We start from the raw sequence: 12875 nt of genomic DNA, 5'->3' as shown, positions 1-12875 counted from the left end.
TCTAATCACGTCAGTTTTACGCTGCATTGGGATCTGCAGTTACAAAAGGGGAAACCCCTTTTTGCACATAAGTAACGAAAATGGGCACTTTTGGCGTCTGGGGTCTGACGTGGAGGGTGGCTGACCAAGCGTTTGTTTCCGACGCTTAGGGTGTGAGAATGTGTTGTGGAGAAAGTACATCTCTGAACTGGCCCATGAACGCCTTGGGGTCCTACCAGAGGAGCTTGGAGGTGGCCGGGGAGAGGACGGTCTGGACCTCCCTAGTTGGGATGCTCCATGACCCAGACCCTGATAGGTGGAAGAAGACAAGAGACGATAGTATGTGCTGCTGCAGGAAGTGAATTTCCCCATTTTAGGATTGATAAAATCTATTATAATCTAAAACTCTAGTTTATTTGAGAAAACATGGAGTATTTGTTTGTTTTGTTGAGACGTGTTCTGATGAAATACAAAATACAACAAGACAAAAGCAGACAGTTTTCTGAGTATCTGCAGACAAATATAACTAAACGAGGATCCAAGCCGTTATCAGCTCAGGTTCCTGACATATGTATGGATAATATATAGGCATGTGCGAGTACATGCATGCTTCAGGTTTCCGGCCCCACACCAGCTGCTTTTACACATGCACACTCCTGCCGCCGGCTGTGCACTGCAGGTTTGAACAGAATTAAATATGCCTGGCACTAGAAAGCAGTGAGGGAGGTGTGTGAGAACAGAGTGTAATGGTTTGAGTATTTATACTTGACTTAATCAGAGGGAAAGCTTTTTGTGCTTGACCATGCATCACTGGCTGAATAATGATGAGGTGCAGTTTGATGATTGTGGTGGAAAACCTTGTGTTTCTTTAACTGGAGCAACGTTTAAGTTTGGTGTTAGAGTGGAAGGGAGTCTGATTTTTCTGAAGGACAATTGGTGCACAAATGTGAGAAGAAATATAAAAGCATTGGTCATTTTCATGTTTGCAGTTTTACACAAATGCTGAGAGGTTTTGTTACAACACTTGTGAATCTTTTACTTTCCCATTATACCTTAATTTAAAAATAAAAACTTCAAATTTATGAGTTCTTGTCTTCATTTTAAGTATTTAACCTTTTATTTTCCTTCATTGGTATGAAGCACCTAGATTTGTCATTTCTATTGGAGGGTGTTCCATAAATAAAGGATTGGTTGATTCCGAACAAGCCCCCAATGTTTGCAACATAACACAGAAACTGAACACAATGTTAGAATTTTAGGCATTTTATCATAAAAGAAGCCAAAAGCATTATTCACCTTTGCATTGTGTGAACGCAAACCTCTTCTCTCCTTTTTACACAATTGCCGATCATCAGCTGGATGCTACTTTTAATTCTAATTCCCTGGTACAGTCAGGGACTTAGTCGCTTCATATCCCAGACATTTTAACAGTATCAGTAAATGGTAAATGGCCTGTATTTGTATAGCCTTCTGTGGGTTCTACAACCCCCCAAGGTGCTTTACAGCCCAATCAGTCATTCACCCATTCACACGCTGGTGGGGATGAGCTACAACGTGGCCACAGCTGCCCTGTGGCGCACTGACAAAGGCGAGGCCTGCCAAACACAGGCGCCACCGGTCCCTCTGACCACCACCAGCAGGCAAGGCGGGTTAAGTGTCTTGCCTAAGGACACAACAGCAGCCTTCTCTGGTCTGAGCCGGGATCGAACCTGCAACCTTCCCATTCTGGACAACCCGCTCTACCTCCTGAGCTACTGCTGCCTCTGACAGTATTAGTACCTTCCTCAAAATCCTTCATCATATTCAGTCCTATACCTGTTTACTTCCCCCTGGTGGAAGATCTGCAGATCTACAGGTGGCAAGGGACAATTATTTAGTGGAATAAACTGCCTAAGCACTCAGATGTCACTCTGACGAAGACTCACACAGTGTTAATTAATTTATTTAATTTTTTGGACTTATTAAACCTTTGAACTTTGAACTTACCTGAGCCCTCCTACTTTTCTTTTGGACATTTTTGTTTTGTTTTTATTTTTTTGTGTTACGGAATTTCGAAATAAAACAAATCATTAGCAAATTATTATTATTATTATTATTATTATTACTATTATTATCATTATTATTATTATTTCATTTTTCAGGCATTAAAGATAAAAGCATCACACCATCATATGTATAAACTCTACTTTGTACGATAGATAAAAGGACAAATTTCACAACATATAAAGAATCACTGGAAACCAACTACTCGTTCCATAAGTTACGCTCACATCACCATGTATTTTCTGTTTTCATGCAACATGTTTGTCATCTCGATAATGGATGCATCAGCGTCTAATTGGAGGAAGTCTTTTTCGGTATCTGCTGACGCCATTGCTGCAGGAAGGCGAGCCAGAAGTGAGATCTCATTACTGGTTGGTTCCTGTGGCCAAGCCAGTCCTGGCAGAGTGAGAAACCCACTGCGACAGCACAGCCAGTGACACACTCACACACATTTCAGCTTCCAATCCCAACTCCCTAACAGCCTATTGACAAAGTTTACCTCACTTTAAAAAATGTTACGCCCTTCCTAAGATCTATACTCAATAAAAAATAAATAAATCGTTAATCATGGAAACATTTATGAAGATATATGAAAAATGCAGTATATACTTGAACACAGATGGATGTTCTGTCCAAGTTTCACAGCAAGGAGACAGATTGGAGTCAGTGTGAGCAACAAGATGGGAGTATTTCTCACACAACTCATGATGAAGGTGACATCATTGCACAGATGAAGAATGTGTTGTGATCCATTGCTGGTAAAAAGAGCAACTGTTTCTCCAGCTGACTCTGCAGAGGAAACTGTTCAGCACTTACAATCTGCTTTCATCTTTTCATTTGGATTGCAGTTAAAATCCCGATGCTTTGGGCCAGTGAGAGTAGAAGCATCATTCTGGATTCTATGACATCCATAACTGCTTTTACATTAAAAAAGGGTCACATACTAAAACACTGGGCCAGCTCATTAGTGTGCACCAGTGACAAAACCTCACTGAGTGCATGAAAAATCATTTCATTGTTGTTTTAAAATATTTATGATGCTGAAAAGAGTTTTGTCTGATATGAATGTGAATATAAATGGATTCCAATGACAATAGTTCCCATTGTAAAAGCATGTGACCCACTAAAGCACAGTGCTTCATTTGTTAGAAATAATTCCTGTGGTACACAGTTGTGTTGTCACCACTTTTTCTTAGAATGACATCATTTTTATTACCCTAGAACAGTGGTTCCCAAACTTATTTAGCCGCGCACCCCCTTCTATATCCCGACCATGAGACGCGCCCCCCCCCCCCCCCCCCTCCCCGCCCCCACATCGGGGCATGGCTCTATATATATATATATATATATATATATATATATATATATATATATATATATATATATATATATATATATATATATACATATATATATATATATATATATACATATATATATATATATATATATATATATATGTACCCCCCAGGGGTGCGCGCACCACACTTTGGGAATCCCTGCCCTAGAATCATTATACCCATACCATAACTATAATGTAATTGTTTCTAAAATACACTCAACATTTTTCATAAATTCAGGTTTTCTTGTTTTTACTGAACAATGTTCAGTGGCTACAGACTGTTAGCTATTGTTTCATTTTCAGCTTTATAGGAACTAATTGTTAGCTACTGGTGGTTGTGTGCCTGTCTCCTGCAACCCAGAATGCAACACCAACCTGGCTAGTAGCTTGAGATATTTTTAGAGCTGACTATTTGCTTATAATTTCCTGTTAGCATTGTTAGCTCAACACTAGCCTCTACCCTTCTTTACTTGATATTACGGAAAAACAAAAAGATGCTGTGGCTTCTTAGGGGTAAGAAAGAACTTCTGGGTCGCTCCTGTTTACTGGCTTCAGTTCTTTAAACAACTCCGAGCTTTTTGTCAGCTGGTGTCGAATTACAAATGCCTGCCCTGCAGCGTTAGCTGGGCACAGACTTAACATACTCACGGGCTTGCAGATAATAAACAGTGACTACAATCCCTCTTTAGCTTTTTGGGCAGGTGACAAACTGAAAGCCCCCCAGCCAGAGTGTCTGGGTTCTGCAGTGCTTTGCCAGCAGAAGCTCAAGAGGTAGTGCAGGTTGTCCATTAATTGGAAGGTTGTAGGTTCAATCCTGGCTCCTGCCAGAGAATGCTACTGTTGTATCCTTAGGCAAGACACTACACCCGCCTTGCCTGCTGGAGGCGGACGAAGGGATCGGTGGCACCTGTGTTTGGCAGTCTTGCTTCCGACAGTGCACCCCAGGGTAGCTGTGGCTAAATTGTAGCTCATCTACACCAGCATGTGAATGTGTGTGTGAATGAGTGGATGACTGATTGTGTTGAGAAGGATGTAAATCGAGAGCTATGCTTCTGGCTCAGCTCTCCTTTCACCACCACAGAACAGTACAACGCCCACACCCCTAGGAAGGCGCTATACAAACACAGGCCATTTAATGTGTTCTATTTAAATTTTTTTGTCTTTTCTACACCTGTAATCATGTCTATTCTGTGCAGCAATTTATTTGAGAAATTATAAATGTTGCAGAATTTCCATCCATATTTGCAGTTTTTATTTTTACCAGCAAAGGAAAGGCACAGGCAAGTGGGGCAGCAGCCGATCAGAGCACGAAGCTTCACATTACCGGCACACGGAGGAGCCAGCTGGAGACAAAAATAAACCTGAAAGGCGTTCTTTACGGCTGCATTCCTTGCTCTGTTCCTTTTCATCTGTGAATGTGACACCACTGAGTCACACAGCAGTGAGTGTGTTTGTGCGAGAAAGCTTGTTAATGTCAACCTCGTTTGTATATGCATGATTGTGAATCTCCTTCAGGAGAGTGTGGCTGATTGTGTGTGGAACCTAAAAGTCTTCTGATCTGACATCAGTTCACACTCACGTCTCTCCTAAGTATCATAGTCCATATGTGTTCGTATGAATCTGAATCCCGACATTTGTGAAAATTCCCTGCAGGTTGTGGAAGTTTTTTTTTCCATTTTCCCACTGTCATCTCTAGTTTTAGTTTAACAGAAGTCACTTGATTAAACAAACCAGGTCATCACGTGACCCATTTACACATAATTATGAACTACAAATACAAGCCATTTACAGTTTTACCATAAAAATATCCTACATTTAAACCCAACCCAAAAAATATGCAAAAGATTCCACTATGTAGTTTTTTTCTATCTGAGCAGAAATAGAGTTAATGACATTTAATTAGAGAGTTTTTACATTACCTTACCCTTCCAGTTTCTTTTTTTAATTTTTCTCAATGTTGTGATTATAAAAAAGAGCTTTAATTTCATTTAATGGAGATTAATGAAGTGATATGACTATTAGGTACCAGCAGCATTTATTAGTTTCTCCTTTGGTTGTAAAATCAGATATAAAGGAGGCTTACTGGAAGTGCAGCAGTGGCGTCCAAAACCATTACATAAGGCAGCTAATGATAAGATGGTGCTGATAATCCCATCATCAGCTAAATTGGCCTCATTTTACAACTTAAAAAACACAAAATTGACCATTTTCTTGGGTAACAAATATCTTTACTTCAAGCCTGCTTTCTCCTTATTGCAGCTATTTTACACATCCAAAGCAGAGATGCAAAACACCCTAAAATAGCTGACTTATTGTCTTTTAAACTCTTTATAACCAGAGTGTATTGGTTTAATCTTAGCCCGAGGTAAGCTTCAGACACAAACAAGGAAAACAAGGAAAGTGAAACTCCTGTCAAGTTGATTTTAATATTCTTCATGTGTATGCAAGTCACTCAATCTGCTCCATCCACCCTAAACTAAATAGTCACATCTCCTTTACTGAGATATATTCTTGTTCTTGGGTTTCACGTTCGGTGAAGTGATGCAACTTTCTTTACATAAATAAATGAAACTTTACCTGCTGTCTTCTTATGATGTATTGCTGTTGTCAGGTAAAAAAGTAAATGCGTGCAAAACGGCACAAACACAGTGAAGTTGCAGAAAAAGGAGGACAGATGTGATGCAGTGCAGTTAAAGGTCATTTTGATACAAACAGGATGAACAAGGAGACTTTGGTCAGCCTTTGTTTTCTCCTCATCTAAAACATATTGTTTGTTGTCTATTTCCTATTTGTTGTGTTCATGAGCAGAATTTCTATGTTTCATCAAGAGTGTCTAGTTTGGTATCCTTGGTGTTGTGTTCACTGGTGATGGTAGAATGAAGTGAGAAATGGACTGAAGAGCTTGGAGTAACGCCGCTCCTCCCCTCAAAGCAACCGACTGAGGTGGTTCAGGTATCCTGATAGCTTTCCTCTGGGGATTTTACAAGCACACCCCACTGGTAGGAGAACCCAGGGAACTTGCTGAAGGATTATACATCATTTCTGGGTGGGAATGTGCTGAGAGAGCTGGAAGATTAGCTAAGTGTTGCTGGAAAGGAGTCTTGGGTTTTTCTTCCTGGATTCTTTACTTCCATTGATGGATAGACAGCTAGACAGGCTGGTTGGTGGATGAATGGTGCTGGTGTTTGTTGCTACATGAACATTTCAATATAAAAAAATACTCTTAACAATAAAACAAAGTTGAAACTTTAATGACAACTTAATTGTTAATGTGATGTTTTAGGGCTTGAATTTGATATAGCGCCTCCAAGGATTCTACAACCCTCCAAAGTGCTTTACAACACAACTAGTCATTTACCCACACATACCCACATTCACACCCTGGTGGTGATGAGCTACAATGTAGCCACCGCTGCCCTGGGGCACACTGACAAAAGCGAGGCTGCCGAACATTGGTGCCACCAGTCCCTCCGACCAGCAAGCAAGGTGGGTTAAGTTACTTGCCCAAGGACACAATGACTGCAACAGACTGAGTGGGGCTCGAACCTGCAACCCTGCGTTTATAGGGTGGGCCACCAGTTTATGTTCTGCACTGAAGACAAACAAAAGCTAAGGACACACAGATCAAATTATTCTAGAAACCACGAATCAACAACGAATGATTCTAGGAAAACAAAAACAAATGAGACTTCCAAGAATGATGAATTCAACATTATGGATTCATCACAATTTGTTTACCCTGTAACCTGTGCTTTAGAGAAAGTAGACCTATTACATTTTCCAGCCTTTTCAAAACTATTTTTCACCCATTCTGGTTTTGTGAAAAAATAAGGTACAACTATAATCTGACTGTTAAGATCGGACTTGGAGACCAGTGAGGACAACCAGACAGAGTAAGCGCTTTAAGTCTTTTATTTACAGAGATGTAGTGTTGCCTGGTTTTTTGATGGTTCTTCAAAAAATGCGGTGGTGAAATCAAGTTTCTTTGAATTGTGCCGTTTAACACGCTTGAAACCAGTTCTCAAAAGGCATCCGTTATACTCTGGAATTCGTTATACATGCCCTCATCACCTCACTTCTCTTTGGCACTTCGGTTTCGGCCCTGTACACAGACGCAGTCACACCACCCCTGCTCTGAAACATCTACATTGGCTTCCTGTAACTTTTTTGGTGAGGTTTGAGATTGTGTTTAAAGCCTTGAACAGCTTTCACCTTCCTACCTATCAGACCTGCTCACTCCTTGCATACTGGTACACTTGCTGAGGTCAGCTGACTGCTTGCTACTCTACACTCATTCCATGAACTATAAAGCAAGGAGGAGCATGCTCTGCAATGCATTACCCCTCACAATGAAGCCTTGGATCTATCTGCAGGGTTCGGGACAGAGCAGAGCAGGTTATTGTGGACCAGCATGTATTGGTGTGGGTCTGCAATTTCAGTAAAGCGCTTCTATCTCAGTTTTTCGCTCTCATGTCAGGGTTAAGCGAAACATCATGTGCAATGTTATAAAAAAGTTATGCAACTATTCAGAATTTTTGTGCTGCTATGCGTGGTCTGCAGAGTTAAAGAAAAAAACATAAATACTTACCGACAAGGTTTAAGTGACTCCAGAATGTAGTCACTGAGTCCAGGCCTGCTTCGCTACCTCGGATTGCAGGTCTGTGGCTATAAATGGCATCTAGCACATTGTAGCATCTCCGTGTTCTTTATTTTTCTATATTGGTCTTTAATTTTGTCAGCTTGGCCCAACATCGCTCGACGTTCGCTTGAATTTTTCAGCTGTCATCTGCTGAGAAAAAAAAGTTTTACATCCCTTACCGATCCGTCTAGCTCTTCTTAAGCATTTTTACAAAACAATGCTGTCCATGAGCCGCAACGCCGTGGTGGCATCAGGGAGGCTAGGTTGTTTGTAAGTGGTCAGACCGTGGCGGTGTCGTGTCGTGTTTATAAAAGACAAGGCGATGGCGGCATAAAGGAGGTCTCCTCTCTGCCATGGACTTCCGTTCATTTTTGATATAGCTTGCTTTTTATTGCGTTTGAAGCTGCGATAGCTACGTTTTTTTTAACAAGCACCTAAAGGTGTATGTCTTGATCAGTCCCTGATGACCTGAGCTTCAGCTCTAACAGAACTCTTTCATTCACATTATCTCTCCCATCTGTTCCCTCATCCTCTATCACTCGCTCTGTCCCACCTTTCCGTCTCAGCACTATGGGGAGCAGAGCCTTCGGCAGCTCTGCTCCTCGTCTCTGGAATTCTCACCTTCAAGTCATCGTAACTCTGACTCGCTCTCCTCCTTTAAATCTAGACTCAAAACCCACCTGTTTCAGACTGCATACTGCTAGTGTCACCTTTTCAATTCAATTCAAGTTTATTTATATAAGCGCCAAATCACGACAAGAATCGTCTCAAGGCACGTCACACAGTAAACATTCCAACACAGGTCAGTTCATTAAGCCAATCAGTAAAAAATGTCCTATATAAGGAACCCAGCAGGTTGTATTAATTTTCCATTTTCATTGATTTTATTATCTAGTTAGAATATTTAGGCTTCTGAGTATGATTTTTGCTGTTTTTAACTTGGTTTCTTTGTTATTTTATTGCTGTAAAGCATGGTTTCTCAACCTTTTTCAGCTAAACGCCCCCCCCCAAGTCATGCTGAAATCCCTTACTGCCCACCAATGTCCCATGCAGAGAAATGGAAAGTTTTTTAAAATAAAAATCATAATAAAAAAATAAATAAATAAACAATTCAGCCTTGAGTTTGAAACTGTTTCATACAAATATGTCATAAAAAAGTATCATAAAAAGTGTTTTTAGCTATTAGCAACAAGATATTGTAGGAAGCTAATAATCCTCGGTCCAGTAAATTTGAGCTTCGAGCAAACATACTGCTAATGCTACCTCTTTTAGAGTGTCTCTCTTTAATTACCTGAAAATAGTTCAGTTCCTTTAAAGCTTTGTCTGGATGCATTTTGGACTCCTTAAGCCGGGAGGATTTCATCGTTTCGTTTCAAAAAACTTTTCACAAAGCAGGCACATGGGGAGTTGTGGATTCGTGGGTGAAGGAATACGTCCATACCGAAGGTAGTGCACATTGTACTGTCGACACTTCTTTTTATTCTGAGCCATTGTCTGTTATGAATGTTCTGTACTGCTAGCGCCCACCATTAGCATCTCAGCGCCCCCTTCAGTGGCAAAAAACTTTCACCGCCCCCTTATGTAGTCTGAACGCCCACTGGGGGGCGCTACAGCCCCCGTTGAGAAACCCTGCTGTAAAGTGTCTTTGTGTCCCTTGAAAGGCGCTTTTAAATAAAATGCATTATTATTATTATTGTTATTATTATTATTATTATTATTATTATCACAGAAAGACGCTCACGGAGCGCTGTGGCTGTCCAGTTTGCCGTCTCAGCTGATTTAGTTCAAAAAGCAAAGCTTATTGCTGTGTTTACTTTCATTTTCAATGTATTTACCAGCCAGAGCTTGGTATTAACTTGCACCTCCCTCTGTTGCGCCATAGCGCAATAGCCATTTATAAGACAAGCCATTACCACAATATTACTACCAAGTTAGGTGGAACAAACGCCATGACATGGTGCGTTTATAAGACACACCGTTGTGGTAATATTACGCCAATTTGCCAGCACAGTGGGTCTTGTAAAAAGGGCTTCTTGAGTGTGTGTGTCACGATGATGGTGAGGAATGTATGGAGCTCTAAAGCTGAACAATACTTGCTGACATGTTCTCACATTCATGCATTCAACCAATGAAAATACAAACAATGGAACTCCGAGATTTGTTTCACCTGTTGCCAGTAGTGAAGTATTTCTGTCCTCCAATCAGTGAACTGTTTTGTTGCTCTGCCCTAACTATACCACGCCACAAAATTCTAGACCTACAACAGAAGGTGGCCAAAAAAGTCCCATGACTGGTATGGTCCGGGTCATTTGTCTGGATCAGTTTTACAATAGGGACAGAAAAATTAGCAAAGTGAGGTTTTATACCAATCTTCATCTATTGCTGTTTTTAAATCATGGCTGAAAACCCACTTTTATGACTTTTGGACAGTGACTGCTTCTTAGGTTTGATTTTAATGTTTTTTTACTGTCTGTTTGTATCTGTTTTATGATGTTCTTTCTGTGATTGTCCTCCTGTGCAGCACTTTGGTCAGCTCTCACATTGTTTGCAAATGTGTCATAGAAATAAACTGGTATTGTATGGTATGGTATGGTATGGTATGGTATGGTATGGTATGGTATGGTATGGCATTGCATGGCATGGTATGGTATGGCATGGCATGGTATGGCATGGCATGGTATGGTATGGTATGGTATGGTATGGTATGGTATGGCCTGGCATGGTATGGCATGGCATGGTATGGTATGGTATGGTATGGTATGGTATGGTATGGTATGGTATGGTATGGTATGGTATGGTATGGCATGTCATGTTATGAACTTTTCAATGACACATCAAATGTGTCTGTTTTTGTCAGTTACACCTTTATCTGTTTTCAAAATAAATTGTAGAAGCATCGTATAAATTCATTAATCATTCAGGCATCAGATTGTTCCGATCAGGAAACAAAATTAAATAATATAAAATAATAAAGAAAATGAGCAGAACTAGACAAGGACTTGCTTTATAACTGAAACCGTTTCTCTTAACTTAAAATTCTCTATGCAGAACTTTTAGTTTGAATGTTCCTTGTGTTGAAGGCTTTTATTCTTCCTGTGCTTTGTCTTTTATATCACTGCCGTATTTTCCGGACTATAAGCCGCTACTTTTTTCCCACGCTTTGAACCATGCAGCTTATAATGAGGTGCGGCTTTACTGAAGATTTCCCTTCACCTGCCAGGGGGCGCTTTAGCAGAAAGTGAAACAGGTGGAAGTCAAAAGTGGAAATGGAAGAAAGTGCTCATTTTAATTTAGCACATGCAAGCAGCCGGCACGACCAAATCCATACCCCCTCATCATGGAAACTACACGTATGAGTTCATATGATGCCGCATTTAAGTTGAAGGCCATCGGTCTGGCAGTAAAGGAGGGAAACAATGCTGCAGCACGTAAGCTTGGCATGAATGAATCCATGGTTCGGCGCTGGAGACGGCAGCGGGAAGAACTCATTCAAGCCAGCTTCACCCCATGATGATGACAGCAACACGGACATCGCCACAGAAAAGGTATGTGACGAAGCTCTTCTGAGGCTGTTCAACTCCGACACTGAAGAAGATGACTTCAGTGGTTTCAGTGCGCAGGAGGACGATGAATGAACTAATCAATAACTTTTTTGTTTTGTTTGATACTGATCAGTTCAGTTACGTTCAGTTAAACTACGTTTTCAATTCAGTAGATATCTGCAGCTTTTAGCCCGGTGCGGCTTGTATTGAGGTGTGCTCTATAGTCCGGAAATTACGGTATATCTTTTTTATGAAACAGTTTCTTTGACACGTGATCTGTTTCCTGGTCTCTTCCATTTATGTCTGCTCCACTCAGCTTTTCTTTGATTTCTCTTCATCCCCTCTCAGCAGCACTGGAGATGATAGCAGCCGGGCTTCATGACAGAAAGCCGTCGTTTCAGCCCCAGTCTGAAACAGCCGACAGTGGATTGATCTTCAGTAACTCACCTCCTTCTCCTTCATGGCTCTCTGTCACAATTGGATACAGCTGCTTCTGAAGAAACCCCACTTCAGACGTTTTTTTTAACCCTTTAACCTACAGGTCACACTTTGTGGAGCACAGTTTAGTCACAATCAAAACCATCAAAGTTAGAGCAAAGCTAGACAGATCTACGTCACACTGTCACTTAACATTAATGGACTCACCCATCTTGACTCACGACGGGGAAGGCTGTCGTTGGGTTAGCGTCCAGGAAACAGCAGACGTCCTGACTGGCGAAGGCTAACCGTTAGCATTAGTAACGCCACCACATAGAAAAACTCCTCCAGGCTTGTGTTATTTGTGGAGATAAAACACACACTTTGCAAGTCAGCTGTAGAGTCACGTTGCTGTTATCCAATCAGAGGCGAGATGTCCAAATATCAGGAAATAAGACTCCAAAACCCGTTGTCTGCTGGCAGTAGACATGTTTGTTCTGACCTAAACCAATACCTGCCCTGAATACGCCTTGCAAGGCATTCATTCCTACCAGAGACCACTGAAAATGTACTGATTAAAGTAGTTTCCCAAACCTTTACCATGCTCATATTTAGCCTCATACAGTATTGAAGTGCAGAATACTCTGGATCTGCGTGATAGCTGATGGAATCAAAGGGCATCCTTATTTATTGCTTTCTTCTTCAGATTGGAATGAATAATGAGGAATAATGAATCAAGCGTGTCCTCCGCTTTCTCTGACATCCTCAGCTTCTCCTCGGCGTGTGCTTTAAATAGATTCTGTTGGAATGAGGAGACAAACTGCTCTGAAGAAGCCTGCTGGAAGTGTGTGAGCGTGTGTGTGTGTGACAGAAATTGCACCTCAGTGTTAATGCTGTCCCGTGTATGCTATAG

This window comes from Nothobranchius furzeri, chromosome 3, assembly GCF_043380555.1.
Source record: "Nothobranchius furzeri strain GRZ-AD chromosome 3, NfurGRZ-RIMD1, whole genome shotgun sequence".
Lineage (NCBI taxonomy): Eukaryota > Metazoa > Chordata > Actinopteri > Cyprinodontiformes > Nothobranchiidae > Nothobranchius > Nothobranchius furzeri.
Note: the sequence above shows the minus strand (reverse complement) of the source record.